Genomic DNA, 18,018 nt, shown 5'->3' with positions numbered 1-18,018 from the left:
CATCAGCGCACTCGGATAAACGGAGCAGGCAGCCTTACTCTACTAGGGTGGTTAAAAGGTCACGAGAAAAGTGAGCGTAGAAGTTCGCATTGCGCGAAAGTTTGCCTACTGTGAAACAACAGAATAGGCGTGCGTCGTTTAAAGTTTGACTCCCTCCAAAACAATGTGGACGTGACCATAGTCCGCTTGACTGAAGTTTACAGATGTGTTCTCCTCTACCAATGAACAAGCTGGAGTTCAGCGTATTTACGGTCGTTTCGAATACGAAGAGGATAAAGCTAATGTGTCACTAATAAAAGCAACTCGCATAGATATTACGTGTAACAGTGGGGGTCAGTTCATAACACCTTGGATTTGTTAAGGACGTTTGGACGTTAAGCGCACATGTATTTTTTGCTCGTGCTAATACGTCAATGAGCCCATAAGAAGGTAGCTAAGGAGTACGCGAAGCAAAATAGAAATAAATCATGTGAAATCACACGTAAATTATCTACCCCAAAATTACTGGCAAGGTCGAAGATTGTACTGCTAGTGGTCAGAATTATGAAAATAGCGCTACACGGTTCTATTGATGATGGACACTTTTGAGCTAAAGCAGAACCTTCTGTGCGGGTAACTATAACTGACATATTTTCATGTATTTTCTGTAATAAAAAAAAGTAAGTGGCACTTTCCTAACGGGCTTTAAACGACGGCGTTATCCTTAAGAAGGACATTGTCCGCCCTCATGGCATGCTTCTCAAGAAAAAAAACGAAAATTAGAATTCTTGCAAGCATATATTATATGAATAATATTTCTACCAGAACTGCAGGTGATACACAAATACAGGGAACACGGCAGGAGAAATGACGGGACAGAATGACCACACCGGGTCAAGGTAGAAGCCTAAGCATGTTGGTATATTGTGTACTTTAAATAAGCACGTGAAAGACAGAATAGCAAGAAAACTATAAATTTAATATGAGAGATGGTTTACGTTCGCTAAAAAAGCCCTGCCAAGGGCATAGACGAAAGAGAAAGTGGGTGTGACTTTATTGCTCAGCTGCGAATGCCGCTGGGGACGAAAATGTCGTGCAGCGATGAAATAAACCACGAAGGCCCACATGAACTCGCTTATAGGGACAGAGACTTCGCATCCTCGGAATAACTACACCTTTCTAACAAAAAAAAAAGGAGGGGGTGGGAGAAGAGGGGGAGGGGCGAGGGAAATTGTACTTGGAACTTAAGAGCTGCGGAATTCGCAACCACAGGCTTAAGGTAAAAAAAAAATATCATCATGCACGGAGGGCCACCTTGTAGTAGGCACGTTCTGGCCTGTGTAAAAAACAAGTTATTTCGGGAAGAGCATAGGCCCGTGCACATCACGTATCGAAGGAAGTGCAAACGGAGTGCAGGCCGAGAGAGGGAATGCGTTGAAGGCACCGAACACCGCAGACTTATTGTGAATGTTTGGGAGTAGGCAATGAATGACACTCACGAGAGTTAGCTGCAGCTGTGAAAACTTGGCGGACGCATGCCTGTACAGTTAGTGTCACTGCTGGCTGCTGTTTAATCATTTTGCCGTGAAGTAAATCAATTCCGACAAAGCACGCAGACAACAGTGATCTGGCTTTGAGATATGTGAGAGCACGGGGTATGGGCCTGTTTTATGGAAGATAACTTTTGACAAGAAGAGAGTCATCGCGGGCAAGAAGGCGGGAAAACAAGATAAAAACGGCACAGCAATGAAGATTGCTCAAGAAGCGTTTCTGCAGGCTCATTTTTTCTTCTGGGGTCGTACCTGAACTCACCTTTCTTTACGCAAAATGCCTACGCCCTCAACATCTTGCTGAATAATTTCGCTAAGAAAACAAGACAAATTTCTCGGATTAGATATGTAATATCACAGATATGCAAAATTATGCCTGTAAGGGAGGAAAACTGTGCTTGGCCGGTTGGCTGTAGCCAGCGAAAATTTGGGGGAACCTGTACATTTCTGCAGGAAGCAGGGTGTTACATACAAATAAGTTATTATTTTTCAATACATCAAGAACTAAGTTCTCCTTCAGAAAGGTACCCCTCGCGGTGGATCAGTGGTTATTGCGCTCGACTGCTGATCCGGAGTACCCGGGCTCGAACCCAACCGTGGCGGCTGCGTCTTTATGGACGAAAAACGCTAAGGTGCCCATGTGCTGTGCGATGTCAGTGCACGTTAAAGATCCCCAGGTGGTCGAAATTGTTCCGGCGGAATGGAAACATGCCGTCGTCGTAATGATTCCGAAACCAGGCAAGAAGCTACAAATAGAGAACCTCAGGCCGATATCCCTCAAGTCGTGCCTGGGAAAACTCTACGAGAAAGTAATCACCAGACGAATTCAATCTCACCTGGAGAAAGAGCAACTGTACCCGGACAGTATGTTTGGATTCAGGGCCAACCTCTCTACACAAGACGTGCTACTCCAACTCAAGGAGGAAGTGCTCGAGACGATGCCAAAAGTGGGCGAAAACGTGGTCATGGCCGTAGACATAACAGGGCATTTGGCAACGTGAGCCACGCGGCCATCATGGAGGGCATAAACAATACCAACTGCGGGAAGAGAACCCACGACTACATCAGGGACTTCCTAAGCAACAGAACAGCAACAGTGGGCCTGGGCGAGCTGAGAAGCGACATCTTTCACACCCCTTGCAAAGGCACACCCCAAGGATCCGTCATATCGCCCGTCCTCTTCAACGTGGCCATGATCGGCTTAGCAAACAGACTAAAGAAGATCCAAGGTATCCAGCACGCGATGTACGCCGACGACGTCACAATCTGGACCACTCAGGGATCACTCGTTGATAAGCAAGAGAGGCTGCAAGAGGCTGCTACCTGCGTGGAAAACTACACCAAAGAACGGGGCCTACGATGCTTGACGGAGAAATCGTAACTCCTCAGAATTGGCAAACATCCCACCCAGGCAACACTAGAAGTCACCCTCGATGAACAACACATCCCCAAAAAGAACATGATTAGAATTTTGGGAATATGGCTGCAAAGCAGCCGCAAGTGCAGCCACACCATCAGCCTGCTAAGCAAGGCAGCGGAACAGGTGGGCCGCATGATCAACCGAGTCTCCCAGAAAAGACACGGAATGAGAGAGGAAGACACCCTCAAACTCGTCAACAGCCTCATCGTCAGCCGAGTCACGTACTCCTTGCCGTAGCACGCAACCACCAAGACGGAAAGAGAGCAAGCCGACAACATCCTCAGAAAGGCTTACAAGACAGCCCTCCACCTACCCAGAAACACGTCCAACGAGAAACTCCTGCAGTTGGGCGTCAGCAACACCTTCAGCGAACTCGCGGAAGCGCTGCTGGGTGCACAGACCATCAGACTCGGAGGCACCCCCGCAGGACGGGCGCTCCTGAAAAGGCTGGGTCGGGACACGCGCGGACTAGTCGATAGATACGCGGAGGTTCCGAACCATCTCAGAAAATCCTTTAACATAGGCCCTATGCCAAAGAGCATGGACCCTAATCTCCATGCAAACCGACGCAAGGCTAGGGCAGAATACGTCGAACGAACGCTAGCCCCAAAAGACAACACTGTCTACACAGACGCTGTCGTCTATCCATGTGGAGCAGAACATGCAGCCGCAATGGTGGTAGTAGACAACGAAGGAAACCTAGTGACGAGCGCCACGGCGAAAGTCGCTGGCGCAGCGGAGGCCGAGGAAATTGCCGTCGCGCTGGCGGCAGCAGAAGGCTATAGGACCGGCCGCCTCCCTAAATATTCTAACATATTCGAAAGAAACGTGCAAAAACTACACGAAGGGCAGAATTAGCAAAACGGCCCTCAGGATACTCAGCGGGGTAGCCCCTACCGAGTTAAACAAACCCAGACACAATCTGATTTGGATCCCAGGCCACGCGGGGGTAGAGGGAAACGAAAGGGCAGACAGCCTAGCTCGAGGCGAAGCAATCCGAGCAGGAGAGTCTAACGCCCCGGAGCTCCATCTGCAAGCCTGCGAGGGGGGATACGCAGAACTTATAAACTTACACAGGGGGTTCAGAATCAAATATCCACCACCACACAGAGCTCTGACAAAGGAGGAGGCCTTCATCTGGCGTATACTACAGACAAACACCTTCTCCAACCTACACATATTCAACAAAATGTTCCCATCACAATACAGGGCCACCTGCCCGTGGTGCGGAGCCACACCCACACTTTATCACATTACTTGGGAGTGCGAACGCAACAAAGCATTCCACAAACACGAACACCCGAGTGCGGAGCAATGGGAGAGCCGTCTCACCAGCAGCGAGCGCACGACCCAACGGGCCTTAGTGAGGCACGCGGGCGATGCAGCACGGCTCAGTGGAGCCCTGGAATAGGGACCCACCCATGCTGAAGAGAAGACTCCGATCGTCAGCGCCAAGAACGAAGACGACGGAGCTTTCGAATCCGCGAATCTCTTGAATGGATCAATAAAAGTTTTCACTCACTCACTCACTCCGGAGCCCTCCACGACGGCACCTCTTTCTTTCATTCTTCTTTCACTCCCTCCTTTATTCCTTCTCTTACGGCGCGGTTCAGGTGTCCGCCGATATATGAGACAGATACTGCCCCGTTTTATTTCCACAAAAACCAATTATATTATTATTAATATTCAGAAAGGCGAAAGCGCCATTTCGTGTCGACAGCATCCAGAAGATATGAATTTTTTCTTCTCAAGATGCGCACGCATTTGGAAGCCCGAAAACAGACATCATGATCTCAGAAAAAAATATCAGGAAACTCCAATAGTCTATGAAGCATTGTGCGTAGTCTCGGCTCCATGTACTGTCCCAACAAAATTCAACACCATTTCTTCTCTCGTTTCGATGCAAGAAACGTACGGATGTCGTCATTTGTATTCGAAAGCGCGCACGAAGGAGCACGTCGAAATGGGCCCTAATTTATAAGTTTTGTTCCCAGTATCGGACTCACTCTTCTGAAGCGGACCGGTCGCTCTTGGCAGCTTTGATTCGAAGTAAAATCGAATTGGTGCGACAATTCTGAAATCCGTTTGTATGTATATATTACAAAAGCAGGGGGAAACGTACTTGGGGGACTGCGGCACGTACAAAGTGTACTTGAGTACACTTTGTGACAGACGATAAGTATGCGGCTTCTGTGACTGTTAGAATTTCTTCGTTGGATTCATTCGGCACAACTGGGTATACTGCTCTTCTGCACTTCTTTTGATTTATTCGTGGGTCCACCAAAAACGAAATCAAATCGGCTGGAAGTCGGTTGCGCTAACGAAAGAAATGAAATTCCATTAAGAGGTCATCATCGCCACCGAAGAAGGAAGTTATTCCAATAGCTAAAAGTGACTGAGAACTGTCTCATCTCAAACTAATTGTAATAAACTTTGCCTTTCCAATAATTTTCGGTTGATTTCATTCAGAGCATTGCTCACATATCACAGTGCACAAAATTTGAGGGGCGCTTAATTGCATTACGTGACGAGAATGCGACCGCATTAAACACTGAAGTTCAATCTGGGGTGGCCCACCTGCCACCTAGGTCATGTGACTTGTGACGTCATCATAACCTGTGATATTCGTTATATTTCCGCATGACTGCCCAACTGTCACCCAGATCACATGATCTTGTGACGTCATCAGAATCCGCCAGGTGTGCACATATGTATTTTAAAGGTATATTACAATTATCTACAATCACATGGTCAGGTTGCTCACAAGACGGTGGGCTAGTTGCCTCCTGCCCATTGTGGAAGGCCGGCCACCTGCTTCAGACAAAAACACGCAGAATGGTTAACTGCGGGTAATGGCCACTCTAAGTGTTAGCGCATTAAAAGCCGAGTGAGGCTTGCTTGTTACGATGTGACAACGTGGATTGCCGAGCAACGACAGAGGAGGGAACAGACGGGTGGAGGGCGACCCGGCAGATGGCGCCATAAGCACGGAGAGGAGTAGGAGCACAGTGGCGTGATCTGGAATTAACGCTGGCGTGCTCCTTTCTGCAGGGTTAGCACAGAAACGCTCGTCTCTGTGGACGTGCTGAAAGCGGGGCTTGGGCAAATGGAGGACGGAAGCTGAGTATACGGAAAAAAAAAATGTGCGAGCAGCCCATAAGCGAAATGACAGCGCCGCTTTCCGGAACGCATCACTGAAACCTTCCGGAGTGAATGTCGTCGGTGCCAAGAAGAGATGGTTTTGGGGCTCACGCTTGGCCCTGCCTCGCCTCGTCGAGTGGCTAATGAGAAGTGACGAGCCTATAGGCTCGTGGGACTGGGCAGCGACCACCTTTTATCTCCATCCCACTAAGGTCCCGATTTCTGAGCAGAACGATACAAACGCTGGGAGAAGAGCCGCGTTTGCTCCAGGAAGGAAAGGCGAATGGGTGCCGACATCAGGGCGCCAAAAGCTCGCAACACGAAATGAGACTTCGTGATTAGATAGCCTTGACAGACACAACCTTGTCGATTTTATCTGCTCCAGAGCTCGTCGAAATCTTGGGTATTTACCTCAAGCTAGAAAACTCGGTGCAATAATGCAGAATGAAAGAGAACAAATCCTTAATTCGGTCAATAGTTGACTACGCGTCTGTAGCATGATGACGCCATTTCTTCCGTGATATCTGTAGCCTTGAAGCTACTGGAAACATCACAATTCGATTTATATCCCAGATGCACAACCATAATTTCATCATCATCCCCCGCATACTCGAGGATTATCATTTAAATTGCGGGTAGAATGGTACACGTGTGAGAATCTCATCACCTTGCAAGGACTACCGGTGCATAAGCCGTAATCGCGGCGCCCATCTCATTTACGTGCTATACACCGTGCACTAATCGGCGTACTAACCCGTTAACGATCATCCCAGGGAAACCATGTGGGATTGTTTCAAGGAGTCATTTTTTTTTTGCTGTTACCATTGAAAAGTGGAATGAGCTGTATGGGTCCCTGCTAAAACTACCTGCAAATCAGTTGGTTGATCAATCCCCTGGTTAAAGGAGTATTCAACACTTAGGCATTTTTCTTTCTTACCTAGCCTCGTTTATCTCACTGAATGTGTGTGTTCTTGAATTTATGATTGTTCGGCTGACTATTACAGAGTCCATCCTGCTATGCCTCGAAGCTGGAACAGCGCTATTTGTAATTAAATTAAATAAATAAATAAATAAATAAATAAATAAATAAATAAATAAATACTTGTTAACTTCATATGGTAGCCGCTCTACAGAGAATTAATACGACTTCGAGACCAGCCTTCTATGCTGAAGAGATGACGAATAGAAACTGACGAGAGCGGGTCTTAAGGAGGCGCATATGGAAGTTAAGGCCGTCACTGGAACCGTCAGAGAGTGGTATTGACTGTATTGGGAACACGATGACGACGCTGGTCTTTTGTGGGACCGGCCTATGTCGTCACGTTGCCAATATTGGGCCGATGTCCTGTACTGCCAGGGTTAGCTTTTATTACCTCTTCCCTCAATTTCGCGCCGTCGTCGACACTTGCCAATTAAACCTGGCCAATCCATAGGTCGGTAGGTGGTGAAGTGGAGTGAGGGAAACCTCCTTCTTCATTTTTAAAGGATAGGAGAGAGAGTCAAAGTGGGAGAGGGAAGAGATAAAGAAGGCAGAAGAGACCGGGTGGCCTAGAGGCTCTGGCCAATCCATAGGTTGGTAGGTGGAAAAGTGGAGTGAGGGAAACCTCCCTCTCCACTTTTCAAGGATAGGAGGTAGAGTCAAAGTGGGAGAGGGAAGAAATAAAGAAGGTAGAAGAGACCGGGTGGCCTAGAGGCTCTGGCCAATCCATAGGTTGGTAGGTGGAAAAGTGGAGTGAGGGAAACCTCCCTCTCCACTTTTCAAGGATAGGAGGTAGAGTCAAAGTGGGAGAGGGAAGAAATAAAGAAGGTAGAAGAGACCGGGTGGCCTAGAGGCTTAGGCGTCCGCCTCGGCTGCACGGCAGATCGTTGGGACGAAACGTGATTAAACGAAACTGACTGCTGAGTACCACAGCAGTACTGGGAATGTTCGAATTCCCCTTCAGCCATCTGTCTGCGAGGGAAAAAAAAGATACACATCTGTGAAAAAATCTTTGCTGTACATTACAGATAACGCTCAAACATTCGAGTTACACACTCGTGACTGTCCTTTGATTTTTTTTTACTAGATTAGAACTGCCGTGGTTGGGGCCACTTTATCGCTATGGCGACAAAGTGAATAATTGAACGAAAGTAATATCTTTGTCTCTGGAAAGGAAGCCTTGAAATATACATTGCTGAAAAAAATGTTTACTTCAGACTCTATAACATTACCAAAAAGGTAGGAACAAAAAAATGAACAGATCTGTATATGAGCCTGCAAGAGTGCGCAAAAAAAAATCAATGTGAAAACTTACGTGGCGCCTCATTTTCTATTCTGTTCAGTGTAGAGATAAATTAGCCGTCACGTACATAGAGCTGAGCGCTAGCTGAGCGAGTCGCAAAGAGAACAGCCTTCGGCCGCCGGGATACACAGGAACCACGCGAAAGCTGGGCATGAACGCCAAGCCTGAATTTTCGTGACGGACCGAACAGCATAACACCAAATGTTGATGTGGTCAAAAGCAGAAGAATGCTGGGTATACCAGAAAGGGTTTCCAAAATAATGACCGGTGTCATCGCGGGCCTTCGTTCCATCCATGTATAAGCAATCGAACATTCTGCCACTTTTCTATCGTCAAAGAAGTAACGAGTGTGAGCTAGGCGCAGAGCACTATACCATCACTATGCGCCGGATAGCACCAGAAGCAATCGTTTGAACACAGTCTACTTAGAACCTACTGCGGCAGCCAGCTGAAAGCAGTGTTCGCAGTTCTGTTATGTCGGCGAGGATTTAAAAACACGTTTCCCCGTGCTTCTTTCTTTCGATTGAAATGAATAAATTTGAAGGAAAAAGTATGAATTGCTTAGGAAGACCCCGGTGAAGACGGTGAAGCTCTATTCCCTCACGGCTATATCTTCTTTCTTATATTAATCTCCCTCTATTACTTATATTAATTTTTTTGCGCCTTAATAATATTTAGACATCGGGCGAGAACCACTAACCGACGTAATTTGGCTGAGCTCAATTATCAAGTGCCTTCTGTGCCATTTACTATAATAGCCACAGCTATCTATGCGGAAATACCGGTGTTTACAGCCTGTAACGTGCTGGAGTTTTTTTTTTTTTTATACTCAGCAGCTTGTATTGCGGATCGCATCGAACATCAGGTTACGGTCTGTGCTCGTGTTTAGTACGTTCTATTTTGCAGGAGCTGGGTCGTCGTAATTCGCGGTGTTTTGGTGTATCTGCGTTACTATTACGAGTGTATAATTAACCATTAAAGCGAATAAAACTATTGGCAGCTGCCCATATTTACCGCGTTTCTGTTTCTGGTTCGGTCTCCAGGGAAGAAGACTCAGTCCACGTTCAAAAGGAATTGCCACGAAAACGGCGGGAGACAAAATGTGGCCACCTCCATCTCTGAGAACTAACACTGGGCCTTCCCACCTTTTCTTTTTGTTAAGAATGGAATTAAGATAACACTACTGCTATTGCTGATAAACGTTCGTTCCGATATGTCGCATGATTTCTGTCAGTTTCTCAACTTCACAGATAATCATGCAAAATACACACGCTGATAATTAATTATTTATCAGTGTATATGTATGTTCCTCAATTATCTGCGATGTTGAGAAAGGGGCAGGAATCATGCGAGACATCGGAACGATAGGGCCCGCGTACTGTGCGATGTCAGTGCACGTGAAGAACCCCAGGCGGTTGAAATTTCCGGAGCCCTTCACTGCGGCGTCCCTTTGGGACGTTAAATCTCATAAACCAATCAAATAAATAATTAAATTTATAAGTAAATGCATTTTAATTGAACAGTAAACAAACAAATAAATAAGTGGGTAAATAAATAAATACCACTCCCTGTGGATTTGCCCGTCCAGAGGCGGTTCGGAGAATCCGAGACGGGGGTACCCAGCACTTCTGCTACAACTCGAAAATAGCCTCAATTTTGAGACTTGTATTCCCGCTTCTGGTGTCCAGTTTGCAAGCCCTCGAATGCCGAAACCGATGTCCACCACCTGCTGGGGATTTGCCCTCCACCGAACCTCATAAGAATCCGGCATATGCCCGGAGAAGGCCTCTCGCCGAACTATCTTTTCACATGTACCGCTTAGACACAGGGGCCACATCCCCACCCACTTATCAACTGCATTAAATCGGCCAACCATTTTGTCGTTTATCTAACCTTTGTTTTAAATAATAATAATAATAATAATTAGTTTTTGGGGAAATGAAAATGGCGCAGTATCTGTCTCATATATCTTTGGACATCTGAACCGCGCCGTAAGGGAAGGGGTAAAGGAGGGAGTGAAAGAGGAAAGGAAGAGAGAGGTGCCGTAGTGGAGGGCTCCGGAATAATTTCGACCACCTGGGGATCTTTAACATGCACTGACATCGCACAGCACACGGGCGCCTTAGCGTTTTTCCTCCATAAAAACGCAGCCGCCGCGGTCGGGTTCGAACCCGGGAACTCCGGATCAGTAGTCGAGCGCCCTAATCACTGAGCCACCGCAGCGGGGGCTTTGTTTTCTTCCATTAGTCATTTCACACCCATTTTTATCATCGGGGGCAATAAACATTGCTTATGAAATAAAACTGCAATTCCGATAAAAGCTAAAGAACTTCCTACCTGGTGAGGCAGAGCCATCTCCACCACTCGAAACAAAAGTACGTACAAAATGAATCGCTGCGCGCATTCACACGGCGCATGTCTACGATTCAGATTCCTTATCCGATCGTAGTTTACTACGGGCAGGCGATAATCGTATCCTTTTTACACCCAAGAGCTAAAGTACACGATCAATAACGACTTAGTTCACGAAATGCGCAGGAAAGTGGGTACACTCTAAACACAAATACACCTATATTATAGTAAAAAGGGGGTAAACAGTCATCTAGCGAACACCCCTTTAAAAAATTGTGCGCGCTAGAGGACAGTTTTACTCCCTTTTTACTCCCTTTGTTTAGAGTGTAGCAACCTGTAAAAAATCCAGCTTTCCCACTTAACCAGAACATTCTTGCGCCCAAAGGAGAGGGTGACAAGACTGAGAGAAAGCAAAAGAAAACCACCTTTCTCTCTTTCGCGAACGAAGATTGATTGCTCTTTTAAGTACCTTTACTCCTTCAGGCGCGCCACTACCTTAAAATGCTATTACCGCTCCTGTCAGTTTCGCGCTGGATTCATTGATTAATGCCGCGAATGTTTCCTCCCGGAACATGTGTCGCGTCGATACTCGTCCTCAGAAATAGGTTAGCCGATCGATGTGTCTTCGAACAAGAAGGGCCGGGCAGCCTAATTGATTCAAGATGAATTAGAGCCTTAATCTGTCTTCAAATAGTTTAAGTTGATCAACGTTAGCGCAAAGTTCGCTATGGCGTCCTTGCGAGGAGGTCTGGGTTGCAGTAGCTGGTTTTTGATCTCGCTATCAAGCGGAGTAAAGGGTCGCGTTGAAAGACGATAATACTTGATGTTTTGCTTTGTAAAGGACGATAAGACTCCTAAAATCTTGCAACAAAAAAAACTCACAGGACGGTTGCAACTGTGTAACGCGAGATTCAGCGAAAGCTGTTTAGGCATTTAGTTTTGGGAATATTTTGAAGTACAAAAGATACACTGACCTCACATCGCCCTGGTGTAGTGGTCGAGTGATGCACCCCTGCAGTGGAAGGCGGCTGTTCCAAATAGAGCCACCCGTAGGCTTAAGCGAACCAGGTTGACAGTGATATAAGCTGAGTGCGTTAATGACGATGGGAGCGTTAATGACATCCACCCGGTATGTAGATGCCATTAACGTACCCATCGGTTACACCGACGGTGACGAGAAAGCCACGGACGGGCGCCTAACACCTATCGCTGTAAACGACCGCATTCTTCTAATCAGAACTTTGTAGTATTGCTTACTGTCTACTCAAGCACAAGCTGCTCGTAATTATATTCAAAACAATACAGATGGGTCTAATGTTGGCGTTAGAACCTAGAAAGTGGCATTCCGGCTTTAAACCTGACAGCAAAAATATCCATTCTAGTTGGAACTGTTTTCGTCTACTGCCGATGACATGTATTATTTTTGTCAAAGCGCCCGTGAAGCGATGGAACTGCACAGTTCGCTCGAATTTACGTTAAAGTGCGTGTAAGGCAAATGAGTTTTATGCCTCTAAATACGCGAACACAAAGAAACATAAATCAGTCGACTCTGATCATCTTTGAATACAGTATTCGCTGGAATGATAGCGATGATTACATTCGCTTCTACCCACCTTTTTTACACGCCTTCTGCCGCGCTTTCAGTTGCCAAAAACTAATTATGTGAGCTGGTACGGAGATCGTGGCCCCAGCGCCTTAGTAGTACAGGCTTCACCCTGCTGATCCTTCGGAATTAAGCGTTCACTTTTAAAAAGTGCACTCATTAACATCGAGATGTCTTCTAGAGGTTGTCAATTTTAGCGTTGGCCTATATGAACTCTTTGAGGAGATATCGTAATTTCATGCATGAGCCATTTCTGGTATGTGTTCCAGTATCAGAGTATTCAGTCATCAAATCAGTTTAGAGAACTACTGGCTCTCTAACTAAAGAGCGTTTGATTTTTCACTGAAGGTATTCGCCAATAAACTTCTTTCTTTCGTGCTCCAGAGTGCCAAACCACTTTATTCATACTGCTATTTCGGGGACCGCTTGGTCAGAAATAAGAAAGCACGCAATGCTTTCAGGGGACCACTGAACTAAAAAAAAGACTACTTCCTAGGAACGAAAATACTGCGGCTTTTATATTCGCGCCGGCAACGGCCCGAGTTTGCGTCTGAAGAGAAATTTATGATGAGAAAGGGGAACCTTAAAAAATGCAGTGAAGTTGAAACATCCGAAAATAAGCATAAACCTTAATCTTCATTCCGCGCTTTACCTTTCTGCACTTTCTTTGTTATCATTTCGTGGATTTTTCGGCTAACTCGGCGAAATGTTTTTGTGGCGCTTGATCCTTTTGTACCGATTAGGGAAGATATGTCGCAACAAAAGCCGATATTTTTAACTCGCCCTGAACACTGAGTTACGAGCTAGTTTGTTACCACTAACTCGCACCTTTCTAGAAGTCTGAATAAGCGTAGAAGGCGGGAACATAGCTAAAGACGCAGACAGGACAAATGCGCGCGGCCTTTACGCCGATGCAATGTTCTGCAAGATTAATCACAAATGGGCCCGACTTTCTGATTTAACTGACACTCAGTATGTTACATATGTCTCGACAGCTGCTAGAGTACGTTTACCTAATGTGTGTTGGAGAGGGCACTCCGGTTTTCAAGCGAAAGCTTTACTGGCTGCGAACTTCCGATTTCACCGTGGCCGCGCTCCTAGGAGGCACATGACGTCACAACGCGCGCTTCGCCGCGGATATTTCTCTCTCTCTCGCTCCCTAGTCACACCTGCGCATGCGCCACTAGTAGCGTCGAGCCACAGGTGTTCCGCCGCTGCGCAGCGCCGCGCCTTTCCTCAAAATACAACTTTCAATTTTCAGTTTTCTCTTTCTTCTTTCTCTCCCTCTTTTATCCCTTCCGTTACGGCGCGGTTCGGGTATCGCACCATCTGGCATTACGTTACACAGCGCGGCTCACACCGCCGCCGTTTGGTATGACGTCACACCGCGTTCCTCGTGGTGCGCTCGCCACCGCTCGCTTCACTAGCTGCGTCCCATGCCTGATAACATGTCGGAGGATTGAAAAGCAGACCTCGCGTGCGCCGCAACCGAAGTTGTGTCGTCTTTAATGCGACAACATAGCTAGACAACCAGACTAACCTGGACTTGAAATCAAGATTAACCAAGGCTAACCATGCTATGCCTTAGCTTTCGCTACTTATATCCTGGCATAGCCGAGCTAAGCCACTGCCAATTTTTTTAATTCTTTTAGGCCAAATCTCTCTCTCACCATCGCCACATGTACCAAAGCACGAATGAGGCGTCCGCACATCCAGGGAGCCAGTTATGCGCACTTTTTTTGCTCAAAGCCATCACCGTCTATCCAGGGGGCCAGCTATGCGCACTTCCTTTGCTCAAAGCCATCGCCGTCTAGAACATTATCAACGCCAACGCCAATGAACACAGTGAACGCTGACATTTTTCGATTTGTATATCCTGGATTAGCTGAGCTATTCCACATTGATTTTTCAAGAGAAATGGGCACGTGGTTTATTATTATTGTGGCGAAAGCAACACTAGGCCAGCCAGCCAGCTCTGCTCGTCGCGTGATCGCACTTCAGCCGTATGACGTAGGCGACGAACGACCTTGCGCTTCCATTCCGTGTTTCAGGCCTTACTAGGTACATCAGCTCTAATTTAGACCTCTTGGAAGGTTCATGAATCTGGATGACTCGGGCCTTGTAGAAGTCTCCCTATGGAAAGCTGCGCGTCGCCAGGACTTTTGATGAGATCTCGAGCTCCTTGTGAACAACTGGGCCCTCTGGAGGAAGATTTCTTTCAATTTTTGCATTTGATACTCCATTTTGTCAAATGCAGTGTCGATTTCAAGGAACTCACTTTCTAAATTGGCCAGGTTAAGGCGGCTGTACTTGCATATCTGCTCCTGGAGCACATCTTCAACGTTGATGGAGCTCAAGACGCGGTCAGTGGCGCCCAGGATGTCGAAGTCACACACAATGTACTGGTCACCCTCGTTCAGTCGCATACGCTTGGGCTTCGAGGGCTCATCGCCGTTGGTGTCTTGCCAGTCGCCACCGCCGCCACTACCAGGTTCGCTGCCCAGCGACGACGTCATGGCGCTGCAGCTGCTTTCGCTCGCCGATGCCTCACCTGTGGCCTCTTGTAGACTCTTCCGTTCAAGGATGGCGTTAGACCGTCACCTCAGCGCGGAATGTCGTCACCAATAGCAGGGAACGGAGGTCGGTCGCCCGCACGCACCGATGTTGCTTCTTTTTACACGTGGATGCTAACAAAGCCCGGAAGATGGTCCGCTCGGCTTCGGAATGGTGGTCCGCTCGGCAGAAGAGTCAGCTGCAGCCAGCGCAGCCCTGAAATAGGGGCCCCAACTATCAGTAAGTCTCACATGATGTCAGCTCCATAACTAATAAATCAATAAAGTTCTCTAACTCATCCACAGCATGGCTCGTGGAAGTGCAGGTGGAAGTGCAAGTGGAACGTAGGCGGCGTGAAATGCCTGAAGGCGCTTCGAGAGGTGATGAAGATGGCCTGGTGCTGTAATGATATTTATGAACTAAGCATAAAAGAGCGCTGGAAAGACAAAAATCTAAAGACTCGAGGCCGATATCGTTTTATATTTGTTATGCCGTAGTGGGGGCTGTAGCTGCCTGTAATGAAACGAGCGCGGCTTTATTCAGGATGGATTGTAGCATGCTGATTAGGTAGTTTTGGTATGGTGACCATGTAGGTGAAGCACATTATAGTTGTGGCCGTACGATTGTTAGATATGCCAGTTTTCTTACGCTGTTAGGAGAGTTTCGCAAGTTCCGACGCAGGTACTCTAGTGATCTGTAGGCTTTGGCGCGAATGGCGTGAATGTGCATGGCCTGTGAAGGATTATGCGTCAGACGAATACCTATTACAAATACCTGTATGATGGCGTCCGAAACATTATAGTGCTTTCTATGGGGTATGAGAAGTTAGACTTAGTATTGCTGCGACTCAGAGATAATCTTGCATGTAGTCGAGTTAGGCGTCTTTTGCCATTTATTACATCAGTCTGAAATGAGGTTAAGGTCACTTCAGAGAGCAAGGTAATCATCCGTGGCATTGAAGAGAACTAAATGATGTAGTCGTCCACGAAAATTTGCAGAGAAGATGGTATGCCCGGCATTGTTTACAAAACTGCCTCCGCCGACTGTTCATCAGTTTACATAGGCGAAACGAAAGATTTCACGAGACGCCTGAAAGAATATCAGTACGATGTACGAAAAGGAAAAGTGACAACGAACGCAATCGCGGAGCATGCCCAAGAGATTGGCCATGAAATGAATTGGGATGAAGCAGATATAGTGACAAAAAAAAGAATGTATCAGCCCGCCGAAATCTCGAGTCACTAATCATGCAGGCTACGCCTATCACAATAAATAAGAACGATGGCAATTGCACCCTACCTACGCGAAATGTCTAAGAACAATACTAACCGCTACAAAAAGCCCGAGACGTCCAGCTGATTGCTCATTGTGAGCAAGGGAGCCGTAGCGCTCCCGAGACGTCATTTGTGTTCGGCCATGACCAGTGAATCTCATCAGAAGGGTATACCAAAGGGTAAATCGTTAATGTATATTAGAAACAAGAAAGAACAAAGAACACTGCCTTGAGGCACAAGATGTTACGTCACAGACTGAGGAGGTGAACCTGTTAACTGTTGTGACCTGCTGCCGAAAAAAAAGTTACGAAGCCATGTCAGTGCTAAAGAATCAAGGCAAAAAGCAGATGATTTCGAGAACAAACGGGAATGTGCAGCGCGTTCGAAAGCTTTAGCAAAATCGAAAAAGACGCAATCAGTTTTATGTTAGCGTCCATGATGAAGTGCAAGTCAGTCTCACTAAACAGCAGTAAACATATGCATCATCGTGTTCGTCGAGCTCGTCACCAAAAGACTAACTATGTCGCCATAGTTGCTTGGTATGCGAATGATATAGATTTACTTCCTAATGCACAAGCCTTATCTATGCAAGCAAAGATGATGACTAATGCAACAAGATAAAGCACCTGATATTACATTCGGCTTCGTAGTATTGGTCATAATAAAATCGAGAACAGAATGGCCAAATTTTACTGGTGATCCTTGTTGGTATATTGGTTTTGTGCTATAAGATTCAACGTCATTTTTACCCTTTTATTGGTTCTCTCAGAAAAAAAATACAAAATAACATAAATGAAAGAGAGAGGGTGCCTGGACCAGCAACGCTTTATCTGGCTTAAAACAAATAAAAAAAAGAGAAGGAGATAAACACCCCCAAAAAAAACTTAGAGAAAAGCAGGAAAATAGAAAAAAAACCCCAAAGGCACAGAACAGACAGAAGCACAGCTAATGTCACAGAGAATGACAGCACAGATGAAGTCACAGGCACAGTTGGTCCAGACACCACAGACAGTCAGATGCACAGATAAAGTCACATAATGTCAACGTCCCAAACCGACTAGGGCTATGAGGGACGCCGCGGTTAATTTCAACCGCCTGGGGTTCTTACCTCGCACTGACATCGCACAGTAAATGGGCCTCTAGCACATCGCCTCCATCGAAATGCGACCGCCGCGGCCGAGATCGAACCCGCGTCTTTCGGGCCAGTTGTTGGTATATTAATCGAGTTAAAACCATTGGACATAATGGTCGTATTAAAACCTACAGCATATGTGCAGCGAGTATTCATATCCGTATTTAACAAGTCGCCACAAGTTTCCTGATCGTGACACTGAACAACAGAACCCAGGAAATGTCGCCGCGGTGGGTAATTGTTATGGTGCTCGGCTGCTGACCCGAAAGACGTGGGTTCGATCTTGGCCGCGGTGGTCGATTTTCAATGCAGGCGAATTTCTAGACGTGCGTGTATTGTGGGATGTCAGTCTACGTTAAAGAAACCCTGGTGGTCGAAATTATCCGCATCCCTTCATTGTGGCGTCTCTCATTGCCTGAGTCGCTTTGGAAGGTTAAAGCCTCATAAAGAAAATTAAAGAAGCGATGAGCAGGTCATAAAAGTGCAAAATTGATGCAATACTACCGTTAGGAGACCGGTAAGAAAAAAAACGCATAAATATGCGTACAAACAGAATTTCACAATCTTGGGTAATTACAGTATTTGTTTCAAGTAAATGGCTTTCTATGCCGTCTCTAAGCAATAATACAACACCACGGCCGCGAACATGTCTTTTTACATAATATGTCGTAAAATATTTCACCGTGGAAACATCAGAATCAAAAATTTGCCACTTCTCTGTTAACATTATTG

Source organism: Amblyomma americanum, chromosome 2 (genome assembly GCF_052857255.1).
Source record: "Amblyomma americanum isolate KBUSLIRL-KWMA chromosome 2, ASM5285725v1, whole genome shotgun sequence".
NCBI classification, from domain to species: domain Eukaryota; kingdom Metazoa; phylum Arthropoda; class Arachnida; order Ixodida; family Ixodidae; genus Amblyomma; species Amblyomma americanum.
The sequence above is the reverse complement of the archived record's forward strand: the minus strand, read 5'-3'. Positions refer to the sequence as shown.